Raw genomic sequence first — 6,951 nt, 5'->3', positions numbered from 1 at the left:
GCATAATAGACTGAATACACATGAGGAATGGATAATCCATTGTGCATTCCCTTGCACTGTTCTGACAATAGCTTCTTGGTCTGGTATAGGTTTCATGCTGTTGTTGTTGATTGTCGTTGAGTCACGCATGATTCATAGCAACTCTATGAACAAAAGACCTCAGGCCTTTCTATAACTATCTCTAAGTTCATCGAGTTTCCAGAGTCATGTGGTTTAGGATGTGGATGTCACTCCTGCAATTTAAATAAAATTCCTTTTCAGTCTCATTCTTCTATTACTCGCATTTAATCAAGATTACATGAAAAAAAAAAGATATTATCAAAAAACAAGCAAAAACAATGGAAACAACGGAAAGCAAGACTTTCTGCCAAACATAAACATATTTCTGTTTAGCAAATAGGAAGAGAAGATAAAACATTTCCATTTCTCTTCTCATATAACAGAATGTTCTATGCTTACTGTATTAGTTAACAAATTCAAGTCTGTTTATTTTGTTTGAAATTCCACTTCATCCATAAATTACAGCTTTGCACAATAACACCAGAAGGACAATATCACCATTGTTTGCTTTTACAATCATCTCAGCCTACAAAATTCTGTTCTATTGTACGCTTGCTGTCATCAAGCCATTGTTCTGTTCCCTCTTTCCTGGGTCTCTCTGCTAATATCATTCAAATTATTTAGACATCGAACAATGTTTTTGCTATCAGTGCAGACTTCTTTGGAACTGGAGCCCCGGTGTGATGACCAAATAACCCTTGACTATCTTTACACAAGTCATTATTTCTCCCAGGCCTTCAGGAAGCTGAACTGCAGCGTTTGCAATGGGGAGGGGAGGGTGTCTCCTGCCGAAGCTGGTTTGTTCCATTGGACAAAGGGCCTTTTCTGCCTGTCTTTCTCTTTGGGCACATGCACAATGCAGGGGTTCAGGGGAAGGGAGGATAAGGCAGATCCTTTATAGTAATGATCCTCTAACTTTCTAGAGTTAGAAATTTTTTTGGATGTTATAAAATACATTTGAGTTTAATCCCTTCCCCCCCCAATTGCAAACAACTGCAAACCCATGAAAACCCACTAAAATATAAAAAGTTAATCTCTCTCACTCTCCCTAAACTAAAAGTCCATTGCAGTCTGTTTGATTCAAACGTTATGAGTTCCCCAGGCTAGAACTATCCCACAGCTTCCCAAGGTTGTGATCTTTATGAAAGTGGACCATTACAGCTTTGTCCTAGTGAGGGAGTTGGAGCAGCTGATGGGCCAGTTAGAAGCCTGGCAAGACTCTGCTTTTCTCTCTCTAGTTCTTCTGTTTTCCTATTAGTAACTAACTATGTACTGTGTGCCTCTTGGGTGCCAGCCATTCTACAGGCCTTGAGAAATGCAGGACAGTCTATCAAGGAAGTAAGGGCCTAGAGGAGGACAGAGGTCTAAATTGTTGCCAATATTTCCTTCGAGTGTTTTCTATATTCCTATTTATGTCCTATAGATCATCTCTCTATATTAAATGAACAAGCTGTGATTTATGACAACATGCTTTGGGGGTTTTAGAATTTTTTTTTTAAGTAAACCAGCATAAAATAAAAATTTTATTTTCATTTTTAAAAAGAGTATTTTATAGAAAATAATCTGCAAAACTAAAAGGGAAATAAGAGTTAATGTTTTGCACACATATTAAATGAACTGATGAACTGTTAGGATTCTTTTCCTTTAATCTGTACAGGTGCTTAACGAGATGCACACACGTGGTGGTCTGATGCACCCAAGTCTGGCACTTAATGACCTGATGGTGACTGTGGAGGTGGAACCACCAAGCTGTTGATGTATAATGTCTAATAACAAAAACAAATCTAATGTTGTTTGAGAAACAGAAAGTCTTTTTTTTTTACAGATCCTTTTCTAAATTTATTTTTAAGCACGACTTATCTCATTTATATAATGAACTGAGTACCTGATGAGGCAAAGAAATGCTATCAAAAACAAACTGGAGTCTATTTACAAAACATTCATTAAAAACAAAACAAAACAAAACAAAAAATCAACCATGCAAAGGGTGTCTTCAGTCACTGGTTATAAATGAACGTGGCAAGTGACAAAAATCTTCCTTCACTCCCGCACTCCTACGTAGGCTGTCACCCTCCTTTCCAGGAGAAATACACTTTCATGGAACGGACTACAAAATGGATTTGCATGTCTCTGATTGCTAGTGATTTTGAACATTTCCTCATGTGTTTCTTAGCCATCTGAAATGTCCTCTTTTGTGAAGTGTCTTTTGCCATTTTGTAGTTGGGCTAGCAGTCTTTTTCTTGTGGAGGCCCTGTCATATTCTATAGACTTTACTTATAAGGCTCTTAGCTGAAATGTCATTGCCAAATGTTTTTTCCCCATTGTTGAGCTTTCTTTTCACCCTATTTGAAAAATAATTCTGGTGCACCTAGGGATTTGATTTTAGAAAGGCCTCTTTGTTGATTTTATCCTCTCCTGGTTATACATTTTTTTACTATGCTTGCAAGCCTATTTATGCCATACTAGGGTTTCTAAATTTATTCCTACTTTGTCTCTGCTTATCTTTATGATTTTTTGTTTTATCACTAGGTCTCTAATATACTTTGAGTTAGGTTTTGTATATGGTCTGAAATGTGGATCGTGTTTCAGTTTTCTGCAGGTAGATATCCAGTTTTACCAGCACCATTTGTTAAAGAGGCTGTCTCTCTCCATTGAGAATTATGTCAGCTCTTGGATTTGCACATATGCTTTTCACTATGTTGAGGAAATTTCACTCTCTTCCTATTTCGTTGAGTGTTTCAATCAGGAAGAGGTATTGAATTTTGTCAAAGGACTTTTCTGCATCCGTTGATAGGATCAAATGGTTCTTGTTCTTTGCTTTATTAATATGATTAATTATATTAATTGTTGAACCACCCTTGCTTCCCACATGATTATGATGAACTGTGGGTGTGGTTTTTTTTGATACATTGTTGGATTCTATTGGCCAGGATTTTGTTGAAAATGTTTGCTTCTATATTCATGATATTCATCTACATATACATCGTTTTTTGGTGATGTTTGGTATGATTTATATATAAGAGTTATTCTTTTTTTTTATAAGAGTTATTCTTGCTTCATGGATTGACTCCGGGAGTGTTGCTTCCTTTTCAATAATTTTAAATAATTTAAGTAGAATTGATGATAGTTCATCTCTAAATGTTTGGTAGAAGTCACCTTGTAAGCCATGTGGACCAGAACATTTTGGGAGGGAAGAGTCTTTTTATGACTTGTTCAATTTTTTCTATTGTGATAAGTCTGGTCAAGTGTTGTATTTGTGCCAATTTGGGTTGTTGCCATAGTTGTTGTTAGATGCCATCGAGTCGAGTATGACTCATAGGAACCCTATGAACAAAAGATCTGAACCCTGTTCTTTTCTGCACCACCCTCACACTTCCTGTCACACAAGAGCCTGTTGCAGCAGTCACTTGGTTGAGCATCGTTGTCTTCTTTGCTGACACTCCACCCTTCCCAACAAGGAACAGCCCCTCTTAGCAACATGCCCGAAGTATGTGAGGTAAAGCCTCATCATCCTTATCTCCAAAGAGCACTCCAGCTGCACCCTCTCCAAGACATATCTATTTGCTTTTTTGGCCATCCATGGGATGTTCAGTGCTCTTCTCCAACACCACAGCTTTGGTAATTAGTAGTGTTTCACCTCCAGTCTTCTGGTAGATCTGATAGAAGATGGAGGTGTGTGTGCAGTTCTCTGATGGCTGTTTCCTGTTTTCATAGCGCAGTTAAGGGCAGACTTAGCTAGTGTTGATTGCAGCCTTTCCTCAATTGGAGCAGGAGCTAGTTTTCATTCTTGCCTGAGGAGTGAAATGAAGGGGGTATATGTGTGGTTGGGTACTGTTGCTGTCTTTATTGTCATCAGACAATTGCTGGTGTGGACACTGCCTGCTATAGTCTCGTTTCCAAGGCAGCCATACTCTGTTCAAAAGGGCCACACCACACTATTTAAAATTCTGTGCTCTATCAATCTCTTTGAGATCTTCAGTTTCTTAGTTCAATCAGTGTTTGTAATACTACTTGAACTTTCTGTTTTCTATTCAAGGTTCTAGAATTATCTTCCCCTTCTGCTTATTTGTTTTTTAATATCTTGGTTGAAGAGACGTATAAACTTTTGTCTGCCTAGTTTGCCACATTACCTGGATGTCGTCTCAAGAATTGATGTTTCTGAATGGTGATGTTGGTGAAAATTTTTTAAGATAACATACACTGCCATCAATACTGTCTTCAAAGAAATGCAGCCAGAAAACTCCTTTAAGGTGGGGATGGTCAGACTTCATTGCACTAGTGTAGAGCATATTGTCAGAAGGGGACATTCCCAGAAGAAAGGCATCATACTTGGAATTGAGTAAGCAAAAAAGAAACTCTTGGCAGCATTTTCTTCTGTTGTCCATAAGATCTTCATATATCAAGAGTTGACTTTGATTAGGTATTAACATCTAATTAAAACTACTTTTGATATACAAAATACTGTCAATATCATCAGCAGATAAAAACAGAACACTGAACTTTATATTCAGTATGATCTCAACTTTACTTTTTAAAGAATTTTCCTGATGGATATATGAGTAATCATGTATGTAGAAAATTTTGGAAAACAACAAATAAATACTAACTCTCTTTTCTCTACTCAGGGTGTAATATTACTGGTTATAAGTAAGACCATTTCACAATTATAAATTTCAATATTGCCTAGTTAATATAAAATATGCTCTGAACTGGGGGAATAATGTTCATGTTTAAGAAATGTATCTACCCTAGCTACAGGGTGGAGGATGGCTTAGAAGGGCTCAAGATTAGAGACAAAGTGATAAGGTTGCTACAATAATCCAGGGAGATAAGGAGGAGCCTGGTGGTAGGAAAGGGGAGAAAGTAGACTTTGGAAATAGAAAGAATGTGCCAGATTGAGGAGAACTGAAGAGGCTCTTGCAGTAAATAAGAAAAAAATGGCGGCTTAGTGCATAGGAAGTTGCACTGCTAACCCAGCTGCATAGCTTCCCTCTGGAGGTTTGATCCACCAGAAAGTTCCTGGGGGGAAAGACAGGTAATCTCCTCCTGTGTTATTTACAGTCTCAAAAAAAAAAAATCACTAAGAGGGTCAGCTACGAGTTGCTTCCAACTGGAAAGCAATGACTTTGAGAATGAGGTGTAGTAACTTAGTTAGGTGATGATCCCTGAGTCAAGAGGACAGTGTTGTTGTTGTTGTTGTTAGGTGCTGCTGAGTCATGGACGACTCATAGTGACCCTATGAACAAAAGGCACTGTTCATAGAGTTTCCAGAGGTAAGCCATTTTGGAAGTGGATGTCACTCCTGCTTCCAGGCTTGTTTTAGTTGGGAAGCTCCACCAAACACTGTTCACCATGGGTAACCATTATCACATTTGGCACATCATTTTAACAGTGTTTAGCATCACAGCAACCACGAGTTACCTCTGCACAGCAATGCACAGACCAGCGCTATACCACCTAGAAAATTTTGACAAAAAAACAATTTTAACCAGGCCTGAGGGCCGCAGATTAAAATCATCCATCTTGGGCTTGGTAGCATAACTTTTTGTCCACTAGGCCAATATAGCTCTCTCTATGAAGTCGACAGTAGAAGAGAAAAAAAATGAAGCTAAGAAAGAGTTGAGATATGCAGATAGTTATGGCAGTGGAAAGAAAGGATTGAAGATGGTGCACTGATGTTCTGCTTTCTAGATTTTGTGGGTAGAAAGTGGAGTCATCCACTGAGAAATATGGATGGGAGAACATGGGAGAAGAGTGGAGGTTGGAGAGTATAAATCTTATGCACAATGATTTCAGGGTACACAAACAAGAAGAGAGCACATAAGTATTATCAATCTTCTAGTGTTTACTTTCTTAATAAAATTTTCAAGGATAATTAACAAAACATCTATGGGGACCCATGGGGGGAAGGGGTGGGAGCAGAGGGGTGAAGATAAGTAGTGTCAGAGTGAAAGAAATGGGAAGGATCTGGCGGGGACCTGCAAAGACAGGGTAATGATGGGCAAGGTCCAATGGTGACTAATTTTATAAAGCACAATGTATGTGAAAGATTGAATCAAACACAATGTGAATGAAGAATAGTGTGAAACACAATGTGTATATCAACTCTGTAAGCAAACCAATATAAAATAAATTTTTTAAAAAAATTTAGACAAGATAGATAAGTATGATGTAAGAGACTGAATTTTCTGGTATATTATTTAAAGTCATTTTTTTAGTCCCTCAACCATGTCAACCTGGTCTTCTTTATTGTTAAGAAAACGGGGGTGATGCACACCCATGTTTATTGAAGCTTTGTTCACAATAGCAAGGAGCTGGAAACAACCTAAGTGTCCATCAACAAACGAATGGATAGAGAAGCTGTGGTATATTCACACAGTGGCATACTATGCTGCATTCAACAAGGAACTCATGCAATATTATTCAAAATGGTTGACTCTGGAGAACATCATGCTGAGTGAAGTATCCCAGTCACAAAAGGACAAATATTGCATGGTACCACTTGTAAAAGAGGACTGACCTTGGGGTTGGGGAGAGACTGAGAAAGATGGGTTCAATAATGTATACTGCACTGAAACAGATGAGGGAGAAAACTGTTTAAAAGGGATATGTGATTAGGTATTTCTGTCATGACAGGAGTCTAGAGCGAAGGCTATATGGTGGAGTGGACCTGGGGGAGGGTTTGTAAAACAATGAAAAAATTTTTCTTTTATTTTTCCAAGAGGGTAGTGTTCTGGGGAGAGGCTTGGAAGGGGAAAATGTGCAACAATGAATGAATAGACATCCAAAGCCTCTGCACATTTTTAATGAAATTAATAATAAACTTAAATTAAAAAAAAATTAAGTTAGAGTAATAACAAAATATCATGGCATGGAGGAGGAATAGTGGAA

This window comes from Elephantulus edwardii, unplaced genomic scaffold, assembly GCF_000299155.1.
Source record: "Elephantulus edwardii isolate Elephantulus edwardi_28Jun2011 unplaced genomic scaffold, EleEdw1.0 scaffold00052, whole genome shotgun sequence".
Lineage (NCBI taxonomy): Eukaryota > Metazoa > Chordata > Mammalia > Macroscelidea > Macroscelididae > Elephantulus > Elephantulus edwardii.
This window is presented reverse-complemented; position numbering follows the sequence as displayed.